The 21,231-nt window shown below is 44.5% G+C and overlaps 1 long non-coding RNA gene across 1 annotated transcript in view; it reads left to right on the top strand.

Moving 5' to 3' along the window:
* Window positions 1-10,557, top strand: part of LOC148107330 (uncharacterized) — a 41,073-nt gene extending 30,516 nt beyond the window's left edge. The window contains exon 3 of the long non-coding RNA XR_015722555.1: window positions 10,357-10,557. This is a non-coding gene — a long non-coding RNA (uncharacterized LOC148107330). The remainder of the gene's footprint in view (window positions 1-10,356) is intronic.
* Window positions 10,558-21,231: the final 10,674 nt, after the last annotated feature.

The raw sequence follows: 21,231 nt of genomic DNA on the forward strand, positions 1-21,231 counted from the left end.
ACACGGGGAAGAAAGTACAGTATCCTTCTTGCCCTCACACATGCATGGTCTCCCCCAGTACCCACAGCCCCCACCAGGCTGGTTCATTTGTCACAGCTGATGAACCGACATCGACACATCGTAATCACCCCAAATCCATAGTTTACATCAGGGTTCACTGTTGGTGTGGTACATTCTAGGGGTTCCAGCTGGCAGCTTTTTGATAATGGAAACTTAACTGATCTTGCTTTTAAGATGTATTGGGTTTGGTTTTGGACTCCTAAAAACCTTATTTTAATTTTTTTCTAATTTCAAAATAATCACAAATTTACAGAAAAATCACAGCTACAGCACAAAACTTCTTTTCTGTAATTTGAGGGTAAGTGCTGCCCTGATACCCCATCCCCCCAAATACTTTCATGTGGATTTTTTCCTAGATCGCAGACATCCTCCTACAGGACCACAACACAACCATCAAAATCAGGAAGTTAACATTGATCCACTACCACCCTCCAATCTTCAGGGTCTATACGAGATTCTCCAGTTGCTGTTCTCAGTCATCTCTACCCCAACATGGTGCTCGAACTCACGACCCCAAGATCAAGAGTGGCATGCTCTACGGACTGAGCCAGCCAGGTGCCCCTCCATCTGTTTTCATAACGTCCCAAAACTGTACAGCACAAGGATCCAGTCCAGAATCACATTTCTTCTGTCAGAAACAGTTCCTCGATCTTTGGTTTTCATGAGCCTGACATACTTTTGAGGCAGGCAGGACGGTTACTTTCGAGGGCATACCTCAATGTGGATTTATGAACTACTCTCCGTGGCTAGATTCAGGTTACGTATCTTCGGCAGGAGGAACAGAAGTTGTGCTCTGTTCTTTCTGCACCCCATTCAGTGGCGGAGGATTTCATTTTGCCCCCCGACAGGCGCTCTTCAGTTCAACGGCTTAAGATAATGTTCACCAGGCTTCCTCACCTGCCAAGCTACTCCTTTATCCCCATTCTGATGACTTCAACATTTTGTAGGTGGTATTTTGAAGCCATGTAAATATTCCATTCATCATCACATTTTTATTTAAGAATATATAAGGATTCCTAGTTTGCTATTTTCTTTGATGGGTTAAATCCACTTTTAAAATGATTTATCTTAAGGTTCAAATTATCCTACATTTGGTCAGTAGGAGTCCATTTAAGGTGGCTTCTGTGTTTTTTTACATCACTCCATCATTCCTTGACCATTTCTTTCATTTCCAGCACAAAAATACTGTATTTTGCTTGCCCCAACCCTGGAATTAGCCATTTCTTCAAGGAGCTCTGGTTCCATTTAGTGGGGAGGCCAAGATGGGACCCCAAGGATACTCATTTCTTCTGGCAGTGCTGCTTCAGGAATATATATGCAGATACACGTGTTCACACACATGTTTGCATCTGTATTTCTGTGTCTGCCGATGTAGAGAAAACTGAGGGCGCCGGGGTGGCTCAGTCGGTTAAGCGTCTGCCTTCGGCTCAGGTCATGATCTCAGGATCCTGGGATCCAGCCCTGCGTCAGGCTCCCTGCTCAGCGGGGACTCTGCTTCTCACTCTCCCTCTGCCCTTCCCCCTGCTTGTGCTCTCTCTCTCAAAAAAATAAAATTTAAAAGATATAGAGAGAAAACTGTGGGTTTGTACCAATTTTTGCACTTTACTCCCACAGATTTATCCAGTTTTCTCTACTATTTTAATTCGTACCTCCCTTCTCTGGTAGTGAGAAACACGGTATTAGGGACTGAATTGTGTCCCCTCCCTCACCCTCCCCCTCGACCAAATTCTTGTGTTGAAGCCTTAACCCCCAATGTGATGGTATCTGGAGACGGGGCCTTTGGGAAGTAATTAGATTTAGATGAGGTCATGATGGTGGTACCCTCGTGATGGGTTTAGTGCCCTTACAAGAAGAGGAAGACAGCAGAGCTGTCTGCCGTGTGAGGACAAAGCAAAAAGGCAGCTGTATGTGAGCCATGAAGAGCCCGTGACCTTGCTGGCACCCTGACAGAATTCCAGCCTCCAGAACTGGAGAAAATACAGTTCTGATGGTTAAGCCACTTGGTGTATCGTACTTGGTGTATGGCAGCCCAGGCAGATCAATATACATGGTTTCCATTACTCTTAATATATTTATTTATTTGATCAGTGTCCCTCACTGGGGTCTCTGACCCTCCACGTTGGGCTACCTCTTCATGGGGATGCCCTCTTCAACCTCCTTGGGCTCTGATTTCCCATTCTGGGCCGTCATGTCTGCCTCATTTCCCCCATTGTTAACTTCTACTCTCCTTGGCTTCATCTAATGGTGTTGGGGCTGACCTCTTCAGGAAGAGAGGGAAATAGATTTTGCTTAGTACCCTAAAATATCATTTGATCATTCAGGGGAGATGTGTTTTATCAAGCAAACGTCTAAAAAGTTCATTATAATAATAAATTTGAAGCTAGAAGGAGCCTGAAAGATCATCTACAACCATCTTATTTTATTTCATAACTACTTGATTCCTAGGGATCATTTTTCTTGTTTTATTTTTTAAAAAAATTTTTTTTAAGATTTTATTTATTTATTTGACAGAGAGAGAGAGCACAAGCAGGGGGATCAGCAGGCAGAGGGAGAAACAGCCTCCCCGCTGAGCAAGGAGCCTGATGCAGGGCTCGATCCCAGGACCCTGGGATCATGACCTAAGCCAAAGACAGATGCCCAACCGACTGAACCACCCAGCCACCCCCAAAATTTGTCTTGCCTTAAAGAGAAACGGAGTCTCATAAAAAATATTGTGCATGAACAGAGCTGTGATTGTAAAGAAACTTCTGGAGTTAGAACCACTGCTTCCCAGAAGCTACTTCTTATTTACAGAAGCTCCATGGTTACTGGCAAGCTAGGAGAAGCAATGCTCACATTTACTAGGTAACATGGCTACTTCAAGTAGTTTGTTCACCCCACTCAGTGTACTTCTCCTGCCCGTCTTTTGTGCTTCCGGCAGAGGGACTGGAGGAGCAGATGAGCTGTCCGATAGCTGGAAAATTTGTTCCATGAGGAAGCTCACACGGGAAGGTGCAGTGACTTTATTCTTCCAACAAACAGTAAACTAAGAGAGACTAATTTTATTATTGTCTTCCCAGCACCAGCACCACCACCACACACACACACACACACACACACACTCCAGGACGTGTGGTTTCACAAGTAAAAATGCATTTACAGAGACAATGTTATTACAGTTGAGACCACACAAGAAAGTGTAGGCAACAGCAATGCTAAGTGTCTTGCTGGGGAATTATGCAGGGCTCGGTCTGTGGGAAAGACTACCGACAAGGATGTGCCCTTAAAGATGGGAGATTTAGGGATGAGGGGCAGAGAGGGAGGTAAACCCAGGATCAAAAGAGAAAAGCAACCAAGGAACCAATGCCTTCAAGAGTCTGATTTGATTGGGGAACAAAGGCACTCACAAAAGTGCAGCGGGAGAACAGAGCCTGTCTTGAGAAGTGGAATAGATTTATGTCTCTTGGGCCATATGAAGTCTTTTAGATGATGCATTTCAGATAGAATTGAGGTCAACTGCAAATCATAGAAAACCCAACCAAAGCGGCTTAAAGGAACAGGAATGGATTTATCTTTTTTCTTTTTCTTTAAATATTTAAATTCTAGTTAGTTGACATACAGTTCAGTGTTGGTTTCAGCAGTACAGTTCAGTGGTCCCTCGTTTACATATAATACCCAGTGCTCATCATAACAGGTGTCCTCCTTAATGCCAATCCCCCATCTATCCCCTACCCACCTCCCTCCATCAACCCTCAATTTTTGTTCTCTATAGTTAAGAGTGTCTTATGATTTCCCCCTCTCTCTTTTTCCCCCTCCCAAATGTTCATCTGCTTAGTTTCTTAAATTCCACATGTGAGTGAAGTCACATAGTATTTGTCTTTCTCCAATGACTTATTTCACTTAGCATACTACACTCTTGCTCCATCCACATTGTTGCAAATGGCACGATTTCATTCTTTTTGAGGGCTGAGTAATATTCCTCTGTGTGTGTGTGTGTGTGTGTGTGTGTGTGTGTGTGTGTGTGTGTACACCACATTTTTTAAATCTATTCATCAGGGCATTTGGGCTCTTTCCATAGTTTGGCTATTGTTGATAATGTTGCTGTAAGCATCAGATATACACATACCTTGAGTGTGCATTTTTGTATCCTTTGGGTAGATACCTCGTAGTACACTTGCTGGATCATAGGGTAGCTCTATTTTTACCTTTTTAAGGAAACTTCATACTGTCTTCCAGAGTGGCTACACCAGTTTGCATTCCCACCAACAGTGCAAGAGGGTCTCCCCTTTCTCCACAACCTCACCAACATCTGTTGTTTCCTAAGTTGTTAATTTTAGCCATTCTGACTGGTGTGAGGTGGTATCTCAGCATGGTTTTGATTTGTATTTCAAACAGGGGTGGATTTATCTTACTAGAAGTCTGAAGGCTAGTGGTCGCTGGCAGTGGTTCAATAGCTCAAAAATGTAGGGCTACTGTCCATGTGATTCTCTTGGCCTTTCCCTCATGACTCCAAGATGGAAGCTGTAACTCCAGGCACCATATATGCATGTAAGACAGGAGAAAAGGAAAACAGAAGCTTATCCAGAGCCTTGCTCCATCACCGCCCCCAGCAGATATTCATCCACTGAACAGTAGCCTGCATTTTCACAGCATCACTTCTACCTACAAAGAAAGTTGAAAAAGTGAGTGGTTCACCTTCCCAGCTTTTACGGTGGAGACAAGAAGGGAAAAAGTGATTAGGAATGGGTGTCGGGTCCATTGATCTATTTGTCTAAGAAGACTGATCCATTATTTTCCATTTCTCATTTAGGAAATGAAAGAAAAGTTTCAGTTGGACATAGGAAAAATGTTTGTTAACTCTCTGGTTAAAAGGCTACTGAGCCAGACAGTGATGCCTCTATCCTCGGAGATCTTCACATTGAGAAATCACTATTGTGTGTCTTAGAAGATTTAGACATTCAGTTGCCTAAAGCCTGGAAACTGGACCAGATGATTTCATTAGGTCTATGATTATTTGACTCACTGTTTCCAAGCTACACATTGCCTACCTCTCAAAGCACTGTGAAATACCAAAAAATACAAGATGGCCGCCCCTCATCATCAATGCCTCCCTCCTCCATCTACTTCACTGGAAAATTCCCAACGGCACTTTGCTATTATAGCTTCCAAGGCTAATGCTGTTTCTCTTAATCAAAACTAGTTTCAAATATGCCAAGAAAAAAAAAAAAAGAATTTGGCAAATGAAGTAGAAGTAAAAGATCAGGACATCAAGATTTATTTAGTATACTGAAATGCATTTGGATAAAACTAAAAATTGGTCTAAGATCCTATTAGGTAGATGCGAAGCAATTACTTGAATTTTATAGTAGAGTCACAAACCTTCCCCAGACATAATATTATACAAGATTATGTGTTATGCTTACTTTTTAAGTAAACACATTTGTAAATCACTTGGCAAACATGTCGAGAGCCCATGGTTTATTTCTGCTTCACATTACACTGTAGTCTTGGCTACACCAGGTACCCTAATGGCAACAACTAACCTTTTCCAGACAACCCCTCATGCCCCGGAGCAGAGAAGACAATGCCCCATTGTGAACTTACACAAGATTTGCAAATATGGTGCAATTTTGGTGTACCAGTGGCCTGAACTTCACAAACCCACCAAAGTTTCCAGCTAGCCTGTACTTGTCAGCCAGAAAGCATGAGGAAGTCTAGGGTGAAGTCCTCCTTTCTTAACTGCATTTAAAGACCACCTAAAAGCTACTTTCTTCCCCCTCTTGTCTTTTAAACGGCCAGAATGAGAAGTGGGATTGGTTTCACAATAGTTCAACAAATCATCCCCTTCGTGCACCTTGATTTTGATTACACTGCTAGATTAGTTTAGGGAAACACTGGCCTCCACGGCTTCCACAAGTTTTGCTAGCTGAACGCTCCTTTCCCCCACGGACCAGGCTCCTCGCGAGGTGCGACATTCATTACCTCAGAATTCCTTTCATCTGGTCAGCTGATTTGTCTTGAGCACCTACTGTGCTCACCTAGTGTCTCCTTCCTGCTAGCGACTGGCCTGGTCAGAGTGGGCCATCACTGTAAACGCAGGACACCTTTTCCTTTGAGACTACGATTCATGAACATTGACGGCTCCTCTGCCCAAAGAGCTCATGCTCTTTGAATTCATAGCGGATTTTGCCTCTGTTGAACCTGGTATAAAAGTTCACTCCTTTTCTTTATAAACTCATCTTCAGAATTTGAGTTCAGAAGCCTCTTGCTCCGAGGCATGCCAACTCATGCTTCCACGAATCATCCTGACAGGCCAGCCTCGGATTGGGAGTTATGTGGGTCCTGGTTGGAATGTCCTCAGAGGAGCAAGGAAAGAACCCCGTATCTGCCATCAGGAGCTCCCAAGTTTCTGATCTCCTTGCTCCCCATCTGGGCAACTTTCTGTTGTTTCAAATTTTATATGTTTCAACTTCAGGGTGGTGAGAAACAAGTGAGGTGACACTGGGCAGGATGACTTGAAGATTTGGAGAAGTCAGCTATCAAGAATGATCACCCTCCATGCTTGCCCCCAGAAGGGACTGAAAGCCAGGGGCAGCCTGACACAACACTTCAGCTCAATGTTTCACAACTTCTAATAAAATATCATTTAATTAGGCTCTGGGGAGGGTCATGAGATCACACGCTGTCTGTCACAGCCCCTTGCACCCTGGTGTCTGGGGAAGGAGATTCTGAAGAGGAAGAGCCTTCCAACTTCTTGGACACAAAAGCAACAATTCAAGGGTAGATCCGTCCTGCCCCAGAGAGCTTCTCAACCCCCGTATGATGGTTTAGCAGAGGCAGAGAACTAGTGGGGTCTCGATCACGGCCTGAGTGGAAAGTTCACAGTGTGTCAGAGAACAGAAGGCATGTGGCTATTGCCATGTGGTTCGTGAGCCCTGAATCACCTCCGCGTGGCCATGGGCAAGACTCAGAGAGGCAGGTGTGAAGGGTCTTGAGGCCTCAAGAGGCAGGCACGGAGGAAAGAGGACCTACACAGTTTTGTTGGCCAGCGCCCTCTGTGGAAGTGGTAACAGGGCCACATCTCCAACCCAGAGGCAGGGCCTGTCCCCCAACCCACTCCTTCCCCTTCCCAAAGCACCTCCCCAGACGGTGGCCTTCTGTGTCCTCTCCTCCAGCAGCCCACTCCACATGTCCAGCCAGCTCATTTGTCTCCAGGATTTACGCTGCCCTTTCCAACTTTCTTGTAACTCCTCCTCGGAGAGGTCAGCCCTTGGTCAGAAGCACAGAGAGTGCCTTCTAGAGAAAGCTTTAGGGAGACAGAGCCGCGGAATGCCCAGAACACGCCGCCAGGAGGGGGTGAGAGCAGCGAGGCTCCCGTTCCCGCGTCCAGGGCCTTGGTTTCCACATGAGCAAAGGCGGAAATGATCTCTGCTTGTTTGATCCACGTAAATCAAATGAGACGTCTGTGGGAATGTTTGAAAACACTTTGCAAATATAAAGCAGCCCCATTTTCCATTCCATGACCCTACGACAACTGCAGTCATCAAGCCAATGATAATATATTGAGTATCTATGATGGGCCACACTGGGCTGGACCCTGGAGATATGACAATAAATGTGGCATGTCCCCTGGGCTCAGGGGGCTCATCTGGGGGTGGGGTACAGCAGTGCAATGAGCAGTTAAAATATACTCTGCTAAATCTCATAACTGAACATAAGAGGAGTGCCCAGCTCACACAGAAGGGGCTTTGCACAGGGAGGGGTAGCCCAGGAGCTAAATCTGGAAGGATGATAGGAGCACGCTAGGAAAAGAAGAGGGTAGAGATCCTTTCCAGGTGGAAAAGCATGCACAAAGGTGAGAAAAATGACAGCATGGAAAGGTCAGAGTATGGCAAATATTTCACTGGAGCTGAGGCCAAGGTGAGGGAGAGATGACCCTGGGGCATCAGGAGGGAGGGGTCCTCCTTGGATAGTATGCGGTGTACTCACGACATTCCGGCACTTTTCTAGTACATCATATGTATTAACTCTCTCATCCTCCTGCCCCCACCATGAAGCCCACCCTGATTACCCATTGCTTAGGGAGGAAGAAGGTGAGGCCCAGAGAAGTTAAGTAACTTGCCCAAGGTCATACAACTGGAGTGTCTGCCAAGGAGTTGGGTTTTGTCCTAAGACCACTGAGAAGATACTGAGATTTTAAGCGCATTTGGGGGCTGGTTCAGATTTGCTTCTATTTTTTCTAGGGTCTGATTCCAGTCTTTTAGATAGTTTCTTGACAGCCTGCATAACCGATAACGTATATGTCACTTTCTCTTGTGGAAATGTGTGTTGTTTGCTTAAATATTTAACACTTATCTCCCGGGCTTATCAATAACATAATGCAGTAACTGAAATCTTCTGGGAGGGGGTAGATTACAAATGGAAATTTACACTTAAAGGTCCATTATACTTAATGATCGATAAGCTTGGCTCATTTTGCTCTTCCTCCTTTCCTTCACAATCTTTTGTGGGGGATAATCAGTGGACTTCAAAAATACAGAAACTTGTAAATAAGACACAACATATACAAAAAACTTCAAACCGTTTGGAATTTTTACATAATTTCATTTCTAGGAATGTATCCTAAGCAGATAATCTGGCGTACTAAGTCACACCTGTAAGAGTAGTGTTACTTCAGTAACAGGCATGAAGTCCACCTTAGCACTCTTTTATTTTATTTTTTTAATATTCTGTGCCCAACGTGGCCCCCAAACTCACGACCCCGAGATGGAGAATCGCAGCCTCTACTGACGGAGCCAGCCAGGCGCCCCAGGCACGAAGTCCATCTGATGCCCAGGTACCACATATTCTCTCTAAACAAATGAAATCTGGTTTATCACCAGTAGCCAGGGCTGGTAGGGCACTCCGTCAGGCATTTTTCTGAGTTCTAGGTTTCTCTGTTGTCCTTTGGGATAGTGGACAATCCTTCCGTTTAGGTAGTACAGGAATTTAGGAGAAGGTACGGTACCTGGGAGTTAACGATCTAGGCTTGAATGGACCTCACAACCTTCTGGACCTAACTCAGCCACAGGGATGTAGAATAATCCCCAGGTTTCCTCGAAGGCCCCCATCCAAAGCTCTGGCACCTCCAGGATGCCCCCACCAGCCTCCTGAGGATTCCTTCCCTCCTGAGGAATCCACCCCTCCTTGTGCCCAGTCTCGGAATAGTCTACCCTTCTGCTTCCGGTCTGGCCCTTCTCCCTCTGCACTCTCTGAGTTCAAAACCTGCAACCCTTTTCTCTCTAGGACTGCTAGTTTATTGGACTTCAGTTGACTTTCCTTCCTGAACACATACTTTTGCAAGCAAAGACCTATTAACTTGCTCCTGGGACCAAGGAAAGGCCAGATGGCCCCAACTCAAAGCTCTACGTGGCTCCTTAGAAAGAGAAGGGAAGACCTCTGTTGCTTTATAATGAACCCCCAGCCTAGAAAACAGGCCTAGTTTATGCCCAATGCATTCTACCACATGAAAACTTCAATGTCATCCAATTACATCTATACTAGTAAAAATCTGGAAAAGCTTAAATGTCCCACTGAAAGAATTGTATATTGGAGTAATACACAGGGCTCTGTTTTTAAAAACTGTTTCAGTGATTTGGAAAAATACTCTTGATACGCTCATTTTAAAAAAAGTAGATTACAGAGCAGGGTATGCAACTTACGTCCAATCTGTAGACTTTATTTCTTCACAGGCACACACAAACGGGGCTTATCTCAAGAGTAGTGCAATTATAGTTGAGGTTTATTTTCCTTTTCATGCTTTTGTGCATTTCTCCAATTCCTTTCATCTATTTGTATTACTTTTCTAATGACACTTCACAGTACAATGGTGTGTGGGGGGGGGGGCACGGGCCCTTTTTCTGGAGTAGTTAATTCACGTGAGGCAGTGAGCCATCTTGACTTATTGGTTGGGAATAAGAAGTTAACTTGCAAAGGGCATAACAACGTGAAAAGCAAAATGCAAAATACAGAAGAGGTAGGCCAAAAAATAAATTTTTACCAGGATAACTGTACTATAGTACTTTTTTTAAGTTGTTTTAAGTCTCTCCTTTAGAGATGTAAGTGACACAAATATCTTTTTCACTTTGGCCAACATCAGCTCTTGGGCACGTGCCAACTTTCAGAAACAGGCCTGATGTCCGAATACCTGTGTTCGATGGTGGGTCTTCTATTTACCATGTGATCGAAAACAAGTCAACCATCTCTTTAGACTTTCATTTTTTCATCTTTCTTTTTTACTGTTACTCAAAAAATACTTCTCTTTTTTTGTTTAACTAGGCTCCACGTCCACCATGGAACCCAATGTGAGGCTTGAACTTGCGACCCTGAGATCAAGACCTGAACTGAGATCAAGAGTCGGACGGACGCTCAACTGTCTGAGCCGCCCAGGCGCCCTCAACAAATACAACCCTAGCGCCTGCTACCTGCCAGCTGCTCTCCTAAGTGTTTCCGCTGATGTTAACTAAGGTAATCCCCATTCCTACGCTATGAGGAGGGAGGGCACCGTTATCCCTACTTCATGTGTGAGGAGACTGGGAAACAGAGGTTTGAAACCCATCAGAGGTCACACAGATCGTAAGCTACAAAACCAGGATTCTAATCCCCGTGTTTTTGCCCCGCTGGATGAACTGACGTCGTCTGCCATTTACTGCGGGTGAAACCCCTGCCCGGTCCCAGGCACACTCCCTGTCCCTGCTCCCTAAGTCTCTTCCTCCCTGTCTCCTGAGGTTTCTTATGGAAAACCAATTGAGAAAGTGATCATATTCACGCCAGGTCTTATTTTATGAAACAATGACTCTCTTCCAACGCATATTAATTTCTGAACTTCTAAGTCACCTATCCGGTATTGAATATGGGGTTCAGTGCAGTGAAACAGAGATCCCTTCTTTAGCTAGCTCAACGAAATGGCCCCTTCCGTCCACGGCCTTCAGTGTGGCAATCCTAGGGGTCGCCTGCCTAATTCAGCTGACTGCTGGCTTTCAGAGTAGGTCAAGTAAAAAACAAAACAAAACAAAGAAACACAGTTTGCCTCTTTGATATGCCAGGAGAGAGAGAAAGCACTATTTTTACTTGGTAGAACAGACCCAAATACAAAGCAGAACTTTCATACTTTTTAGAATTTAGACTACGTTTAAAAAATTGTTTTGGGTGGGTGCCTGGGTGGCTCCATCGTTAAGCATCTGCCTTTGGCTCAGGGCGTGATCCCAGGGTCCTGGGATCGAGCCCCGCATCGGGCTCCCTGCTCCTTCCTCTCCCACTCCCCCTGCTTGTGTTCCCTCTCTCGCTGGCTGTCTCTCTGTCAAATAAATAAATAAAATCTTTTAAAAAAAATTTTTTTTTTTATTAGAAACTCTAACTGAGGAATGGGCTGGTTAGACTTTAGCTGAGTAACAGCCTCCTTCCGTTTGCACTAAGAGTGAAGATGTATTTACCCACCAGTGCGACAACTACCAACCAATCAGGCTTTTGGAGAACCAAGACCTCCAAAAGCTAGCTCAGGTTTAGGCCCGCCCCAGCCTTTGCAGGGCCTGGGCGAAAATTCAGCTGACCTCCCCACCATCACGCCTCCAAATATTTAAAAGGTACCAGTCAAGCCAACGTGTTGTTAAATAAAATAGATTCCGCTCTCTTACCCTGACAAATGCAAAACGAGAATTGAGCTTGGGATTCTCCCTGCTCTGGCGTCCATCTGAGTGTGGTGGCAGTATGTGTGGGCGGTAGCCTCTGGCCTCCCTCCCCCTCCTCAGCCCACCCCCAGTTCTCTGCAGCATTAGGAGAGGCTTCTTCCACCCCTGTGGACATCCAGCCCCAGGAAGCCGCTCCCCACAGCGTCCTCCACCCACCTCTAATTCCTGGGAGTGTCTACACAGGCAGCATAGCTCACCTTAGCCACACAGGCCCTGGTGGTGCAGGGGTGTCTGTGTGGGAGTTCAAACTCCAGGGTCTGGATCCCCAGAGCATGCTGGAAGCGTGGGGTAAAGCACAGGCTCTGAGTGGATCTGTCCCCTTGACCCACCTTGTCCCATGGGGAAGGCTGGGACAGGGAAGGTCAGTGAAGGGGCAGAGCCGGGCCCTCTGAATACAGCTCTCAAAAGTGTGGGCCCAGGGTAGCAGCCCCTCCTGCTGGGTCTAAAGGCTGGATTTCTCTGGTATATCCTCAGCCATCTGCTATGGTTTGTGGGATGGAAAGGAGTAGGAAATGATATGGTAGAAAATTAATCGTCCATGATGCTACCTTTGATCTTCCTACAGCTTAAGCCTTTATTGAGTCCTATGCGTTGGTTCCGTGCCACACTGAGCTAAAAGCTGGACGCATTTTTAGACCTTAAAAAAAGAGAACTTTAGGGGCGCCTGGGTGGCACAGCGGTTAAGCGTCTGCCTTCGGCTCAGTGGTTAAGCGTCTGCCATCCCGGTGTTCTGGGATCGAGCCCCACATCAGGCTCCTCTGCTATGAGCCTGCTTCTTCCTCTCCCACTCCCCCTGCTTGTGTTCCCTCTCTCGCTGGCTGTCTCTATCTCTGTCAAATAAATAAAATCTTTTAAAAAAAAAAGAACTTTAATGGGAAGTCCCTCGAGATAAGCAAATTTGGACACAGGAAGAGAAGGCACTCTGCTAGGATCTATTTTTTTTTAAATCAGGGCTTTTTTTTTTTTTTTTTTTTTTGAAGTAGACTCCACGTCCAATGTGGGGCTTAAACTCGGGACACTGAAATCAAGAGTCACATCCCTACGGAGCCAGCCAGGCCCCCCTGCTGGGATCTGTTAAATAGCCCTGACGGGAGGAAGGCCAGTTGAATTCTAGGATGATGGCGCCTTCTGTTGATGTGATGATGATGGTGAAGACAAGGACACTGACGTATGGCGAGTACCAAGCGGGTGCTCATAAAGTATCATATATATAGTATATATATTAAAACGTAATTTATAATTATAATATATATATAATTTATAATTATATATAACATACAATTATATATAATTATATGATTGTATTTATTAATATATTAATTATACATATTATATTATATTGCATATATATAGTTTAATACTTAGCAAACTTTTGAAGATGTGAAGCTCAGAATGCTTCCATAACTTAGCCTGGAGTAACACTGCTAGTCGAGTCACGATACAGATTATAATCCGGTATGTCTTACTACAGAGCCTCTTACACAGTCCATTATAACAACTAGTACTTGATAAAAATAGGCACATTGGTGGAATTCCAGCCAAAGACAGACCAGCCTTCACTACTTTAGTATCTACCGAAAGATGGCCTGAGGGAAAATCCACCTAGAAAGAGACCGCCATGTGTAGGTGGGACCAAAGCCTGGGGAAAAAAGCATTGAGAATCCCTGCACCCCCACCCAGGGGCCGGGGCCAAGGACATAACTTGAGGCCTTGTACAGTTACTGAAGGGAAGTGCTATGGACTGGAACTAGTGAGCGGACACTTGGCAGATTTTGGAAGCATGAGGATTGTCTTCATTCCTGGGAGCTGCATCAATGCAAATCTTAGAGAAGCTTGGTCTAGGGTTCAGTTAAGAGAAGGATGGATAAATCTCATCTACAAGGCTGGATCCAAAAGATGATGTGAAGAGGGCTTGAGAAGGCAGTCCTTCACTCATTTTTATTAAGACCAAGAGAAACTAATCCCTTTAAGAGTTCTTGCGATTCTTTAACTCGACGTTTTTGCTTTCCCTAACGATTTCCCTGAAGCTGCATGCAGTAGCGTGATTTGAAAAATGAAGAAATTTGTTCCCTTGTTCTGAGGGGAAAAAAATGAGGAGTTGGGGAAAAGTGGAAGAGAGAAAGCTGACTAGGAAAGTAGGGCAGGAAAGGGAGAGGCAGAGAGGAACCCACACCAAAGAGTCCTCGATGACTGTGGAAGAGGCACGGGTCAGCGTTCACAGGCCTGCAGGAGAAAGGAAAGCTGGTCCAAGAACAGAGACAGACCCTGGCAGTGAATGATACCAATGCGGGGATACCAGTATTCCCCGGGCACAGCTGGCCAAGGCTCACTAGCAGTGGAACCAAGACTGGGAAAAGCCCGCTTCCCTCCACCATAAATGTGGGCTTTGTACATCCCAAGTTAAAACACAGGATCATCACGGTTTGCATCAAACCACTCATCATGTTAAAGAAATAGTTACTGCCTCATAAGAAATAACAGTACATTGTCCTTCAAAATTCTTTCTTCATCATATATAAAATTTTTTTTTAAGATTTTATCTTTAAGGGGCACCTGGGTGGCTCAGTCGATTGGGCGTCTGCCTTCAGCTCAGATCATGATCCCAGAGTCCTGGGATCAAGCCCCGCGTCAGGCTCCCTGCTCTGCTGGGAGCCTGCTTCTTCCCCTCCCACTCCCCCTGCTTGTGTTCCCTCTCTCACTGGCTGTCTCTCTCTCTGTCAAATAAATAAATAAAATCTTTAAAAAAAAATTTATCTTTAAGGGGCGCCTGGGTGGCTCAGTCGATTGGGCGTCTGCCTTCCGCTCAGGTCATGATCCCAGGGTCCTGGGATCAAGCCCCGCATTGGGCTCCCTGCTCAGCAGGGAGCCTGCTTCTCCCTCCCTCTTCTGCTCCCCCGGCTTGTGCTTTCTCCCTCTCTCTCAAATAAATAAATAAATAAAATCTTTTAAAAATAAAAAAATTAAAAAGATTTTATCTTTAAGTCATCTCCATACCCAACATGGGGCTCGAACCCACAACCCTGAGGCCAAGACTCACACGCTCCACTGACTGAGCCAGCCAGGCACCCCTCCTTCTTCATCATGTATAAACTTTACTTAAAGGAAAGCGCTACAAACAAATATTGAATTCTAGTTCAACACTTCAATAGGCATATCCTTAGGGGTCAAGTGTATTGACATCTGCAACTTCCTTTGAGATGCGTCAAAACAATACGACGGATTGACGGATGACCAGGGAGATGGACAGCTGGATATATATGTGACCGAGCAAGTACAGTAAAGTATTATTTATAGAGTCTTAGTATATGGGGACTTACACATTTTCAGCTTTTTTGGATGTTTGCAAATTTGCATAATAAAATGTTGGAAGGATTCTCTTTCTAGAGACAAGAGGCTCTCTAAAAAGATAGTACACAGAAGATTTTCAACTCTTTTTTGGTGGTGCCACTTAAAAGAAAGCCTCACTGAATACCTGTGTATACCTGTTTCTTTGGTCCCACCTGCACTTTTCTCTTTGGCAGCCCTCATATAGCACAAATATTGGTACTTGGTAAAAGCACATTTCATGACTACACATTGAAAATTTAGGGGGAGATACCCTATGCCATTGTTTTTGGAACTTATTAGAGAAATCCCGTAGCAATGATGAATATTCTATTTGATTATATGTGAAATGCATGTATTCACTACAGTATTTGTTAACGAGCTAACAAATATGAAGTAGAGGTTAATCTCTATTGTCCCTGAAAAGTTTTTTTGTTTCATTTTTGCTCGAAGCCAGACCGTAAAAATGAGTTGGAATCTAAAATCTAGTAATGTCCAGAAAAGACCAGTTATGAAGTGATAAAATTTATACATTCTTTTTTTTCCTGATTCATGGGATATAGTTTTTTTTTTAATCAAGGTAAAATTGGTACATCACATTATATAAGGTTCAGGTGTACAACATAATTCGGCATCCGCGTGAACGACAAAGTGATCACCACCAGAAGCCCGGTTCCCGTCCATCATCATAGAACCGACTCCCGGCACCCATTTTGCCCAGGCCCCCGTGCCCCCTTCCCCTCTAGTAACCACCCATCTGTTCTCTGTATCTATGACACATTCTGTCTTCAAGCACGAGGCATTTTGGTGGATTCCAAGAGTGTGCTTGTGGGTGTTTAAATTTTAAATCACCCCTCCTAACTGCAATCGATGCTTTGCAGTGATTGGGACTTAGGAGCAAGGAGGGAGGGGCTGACTTTGTACCTAGCTTTTTCATGCCCGCTAGGAAAAAAAAAAAAATAGAACACTACAAAATAGTGTTAAGCCATAATTGTCTGAGATTCACCCAAATTAACCCCAATAGTATACTTCCACGGTTGAGTCTTTATTTTTCAAGTTACCTGCCACTGTAGTTATTCTTGTAGTATTTTTTTTTACCTACGTGATGCTTATCTAGAGTATTCTAAGTAAGACATATCCATAAATAGTGAATAAGTTGCCAACAGGAGATTAAAAGTTATTGAATGAACTTTTTTTTTTTTACATTCTGTATATTTACATTCAATTACTTAAATAGCATTTGAAAAAAATTTAATTTCAGGGAAAGACTGGAGTTGAAGGTTTTTAAGTTAGTGAGCAGCTCTATTTGACTCTACCAGTTTCCTGTGGCAAAACAATTACATTTCAATATCATCAAGCACTAACACGAGATAGTGTTAACACGATTGGCACTTGCATCCTAAAGAAATAAAACAAACCCCTCATTTTCCAAGAATATAAAGTATAAATACTTGAATCATAAACTACAAGCTTCAAAGTGGCTATCTCTATCAAGTGAATATATATAGTTTCTGAGTCCCCAAAAGGTAACAAAAGTCTGATTTCCAGTCATTCTTAGATAATTTTAGTGTGCCTGTATCACTTAAATATCAGACACATAAACCAGTGTGTTCAATGATTATCCTGCTCAATCTATGGCTGTTGAAGAGCTTTAAAATATCAGAAATGAAAAATCCTTTGTAGAGTATCAAAACTATGTGTTAATAAAAAAAGAAAACACTGGCCCATAGACAGCATGGGTTTGTGAAAAGCCCTTTGTCACTATCAGCCAAGCCGCTTTCTTGAAAGATAAGAATAACGGGTTCAGTATTAGAAATGTGAGCTATCTAAAGAAAACAGTAGGGTAACATAATTGGCATCTAGTGAATTGCTTACTATATTTTTTTAAAAATTACTAAGTAAAACTGTTTCCTGCTTTCCTTTGAAAAGCATTAGAACCTTGAATGTATTTAGATAAAGGGAATAGACATTATATTTCAATCACTTTTTAAAATACTATATTTTCATTTATATTTACAAAAAAACACAGAAAAAAAAAGTTGCTAGTTATGCTGAGGATAGTGACAGTAACAATAAGTGGAAAGAAAGTACAGCATAAAACACATCGGCCCACCGAAACCAGACAAGAAGAACATAATCAGCTATCCTAATGATTAGAAATATGACTTACCTCCTTCTGACAAAGGTATTTGGGGGTGTATGCAACGGTGAAAGGCACAATAATGGATTGACAAGCACATCAGAGCTAAGGGTCTCAAGCAAAACATTCACAATATTAGACAGGTATGTTTCAAACCTACCTTTCTCCCCAAGGACTATCATCCCTCAGAAACCCTGCTTTAGAAAATCAAACTTAAATCACTTGACTAGCAGGAACCCACACCCTATCTTCATGCTACTGAGAAGTAAAATTCCAGAAGTCACCGTGGCTCTTACATGGTGGCACAATGTCTGTTCCCCAGTGAGGCTTTATGAGCCATGCCACTTTTTTCGGGGGGGGGGGGCACAGTTACCCTGAAATGGACCACACAGGCGGTCCGAAAAGTCCTCTTTAGGTTAGACCCCACTAGAGAGCCAGCAGACATACCCACAACCAAAGTCCCAGCAAAGCTGCATTTAATCACTTGATCGGAAATGCGTGCTTTTAATAAAAGCTGCACAGAGTTATTACTGGATGTGTCTCCTGAGCTCCTCTTCAGTCTGAGAGGTTGTTTTTAGCACATCACACTAGGATTAGAATGTCCTGAAGGACTCTCTAACCTGAAAAGCAGACAGGGATTTCCAAGAAGAAACAAAGACATACACTTCATCTTGATTGCATTTTTAAACTACTCTCCCAGAACAGAATCTTTCCTCCCTTCTAGTAAACACATGCTTGTATACATTAAAATAAAGAGGGGATATAAATTAACAAATCCATGCTCTCCTGTATCAAGGCATCCACCCCAAATCCAGGACAGGCTCACCATTTCTCCCAAACAGGCATTTGGGGTATAAGCATTGGAAAACAAAAAACAAAATGCAAAAATGCAAGAACACAAAGCAAACGAAAGAGGCAATGCAGCCTAGAACGATCTCCGCTAGGCTTTCGGAGTCAAGGTATTTATTTTACACACCGCCTCACTTTTGTTCCGGTGCAAGACAGATCCGCGGATGCCAGGCACGGTGACGGACGATGGGCACTAAAACCACACCGTCAGTCTTAGCAAATTAGGTAAATGAGAGATCATTTGGTGGCGTGCTATTGTTGCTATTGTAATCATAGTCCTTTTCCCTGGTAATGGTGCTTCGTGATGAAGTGCAGTTCTCACAGGATAATTGGGAAAGATGCCGAAAGATTCAGGGATGCAGCATCTGGTTTTAAAAGCTCTTCAGATTCAAATTGGCATTTTACTTTATCTTGAAAATTTATTAGAGATTCAGATCATGCCGGTTTAAATGGAAAGGTGAAAGCGGGGTAATTTCAATCTATGAATTATTCAATCTCAGCCTGGCGAAATTGCCATCCATGAACTGATGCTCTGACAGTCGTCTCGCAGAGCCTCCATTATGCTTGTCACTTTTATTTCTTTATCTACCATCTCTTTCTCAGTTACCGAGCTTTGTCCCTTAGGGCTCCGCTTCAAAAACCAAAGTATTTCGAATTGGCAATAACCTAAACGTGCTGCTGTCTCCACAGGCTGCCTTTTTTTTTTCTCCAAATCATTAAAAACCACATCCACGATGGTATCTGTTAGGCTCCTCGATTAGATAAATTACAAGGTGCGCGCACGCGCACACACAGACATGCGCGGGTGGGCATCCCTGCGCAAAAGAGTTATGTTCTGCTAACATCGCAAGAGAAGATAAAGTGATGCTTCCTGCTTCTTTCTTTGTTGTCAGTGTGACCCATCCCAGTTACGTAGCATCACGCAGAGAGGAGCCAGTACTAAAGCAGGCTTGCCTGGCACCCTGCTTTCCAACCAGAGCAGAGAAGGCTGCACCGAAGGCAGGCTCAAGCAGACAACTGTATACCTAGCAAGCACGATTATTTAGGAAAATAAGAAGAAGCCATCAGATGACCGGAGTCAGGCTGTCATTCTCTCTCTGGCTGCACTCAGCAATCCTCCACTGATGGCTGGCCGTGTCCCTGCTAGTCGACAGCTGTCCCCGCATCCAGAGAGGACTGGGATTGAATTAGGTCAGTGACTCTGGTTTCTCCTTTACACCGTGTTCTAACTGAGGAGCGCGGCCCTGCGCCAGCCCCCGTGACCAGCCTTAACTGTGAGATGGGAGAGTCCCATGGGTTCAGTTCGGTGGAGCCTCCTGCACAGGCCCCGGCCACACCAGCGACGGCCACATCAGCCACAGCCAGCCTCGTCTCCTTGGTCCTAGCCTTTATTCCTGCAGGTATGAGCAGCGTGGCATGAGAAGCCCGCAAACCGTTCGCACAGGTGGCGGGGGGACCAGCCGCGCTCCACCAGAGGCGGTGTGGCTGCGAGGCTCTGAGCAGTGCCTGCTCTGCGGCGAACTCCCGCTGCCACGTCGTGCGCATTCAGACTGCTTCTCTCATCCTGGCTAAGCAAAGGTAAAAATACTCCTCATGTAAGGAGTGCTGAGTAGTGGCAGGAAAATGACACTCTAAAACTCGGTCGCTGTGCGCCTAGCTGTATGCCCCGGCTTCGCTGCACCGCGGCTGGGAAACTGCAGGAGCCGGGGCTCTGGCAGCCGTGATCGTGCAGCAGGCAGCGGCTGTGACGCAGCAGTCAGCTGACTCGGAGGGTGCTCCCATGCCGAGTCCTCCCCAGCATCAGGCCGGTTTCCAGGGTGGCACCGGTCAGGTGACCTTGAAGGCACCCCCGCGCAGGAGGAGGGCAGCCTGCCTCCCTCTGCACCTGGCAGCGATCCCCCACACCTGGCAGGGACGTTGCTTTATCTCTGGGGCACAGTTTTTAACTCGCAGCCTTCAGGACTTAACTATTTCTGCCCTGCTTGGTAAGATGGCAGGTAATTCTTGGACTGACCATTCCGACGTGAAAATAGGCTGAAATCATCTCTGCCACCTATTGTTTTAGTTAGCTTCAGCATCGGAAGGAGAAACATGGGAGAATTCCTGCCTGTGTTCTGACTGGAAAAGCACACTTTTTTTTTTTTTTTTTTAAACAGGCAGAAATTGCCTTAAGCTACTTGTATGCTGTAACGGACTAGTAAATTGTACCCTAGCGGGATGGTAAGAGCAAGAGGGAAATCTCGAAGGTAAAGCAGTCCAGCAGTAGCCTTCAGTCGTCGTCCAGCTGCTGTAAAGCAGTGTGCGTCCCCTAGTACGAAATGCAGGTTGTACATCCCAATTAATCTGACAATGGAGCAAAAAGCCTTACATGGTATTACCCCAGTGGTTTGAGGAATGCCAAAATAAGAAAGCAGTCATTACCAGGCATTTGTTTAATGACTGTAATCATACTGAATTAATTTAACTTGCTGCAATGTTTAACAGAAAATGCATTATAAATTTGTGCTAGAAGAATAACAATATAGCATTTGCATAGCACCTTCCTCCAAGGAGACCTCCTCTGAAGATCATCTCATCTCAGCATTTACAGAGCACTCAGAATGTGCTAAGTGCCTTACAGAACAATCGGTGACCCGCCTCTCTGAGGACAGGTGCTTACGATTCGGGGCCAGAATGACACATACATACGATCTGAAGAGCGCACAGAGCATTGCCCTATGCTAGGCACTTCATAAGGACTCAGCAGGGGGTGTGGTTTTTTCCTACAAATTTTATTTTTCTGTTTGCTCCGTATCGGGTTGTCTTGACGTGAATCCCATGCGAAACCAACAGGAGGTCAAAACTAGATGAAAGAACTTCATCCATGCAATTATAGAATTACTGTATTGGGGATACTGTGAGTGTTAAGATTAGAATGACGAGGAGTATTTACATGAAGAACTGATTCTACTTTGAGGCAGTGGGTGGGTAGGAGGGAGCCACAGGCCCATGCTGAGGGATGCTTCCTGCAGAGAGCCCAACAGAGGTCTTTCCTTCCCATTCTCTCCTTCTCTCATTATAGAATCCAAGTTTCTTAAGTTCACCTTGCTACCTTCTTTCAAAACCTGTTACCAGAAAATAAGCCCCAAATGATACAAATAACTAGTGAGTTTT

The sequence above is a fragment of the Ursus americanus genome, chromosome 32, assembly GCF_024610735.1.
Source record: "Ursus americanus isolate L20-20 chromosome 32, mUrsAme1.1.p, whole genome shotgun sequence".
NCBI lineage: Eukaryota > Metazoa > Chordata > Mammalia > Carnivora > Ursidae > Ursus > Ursus americanus.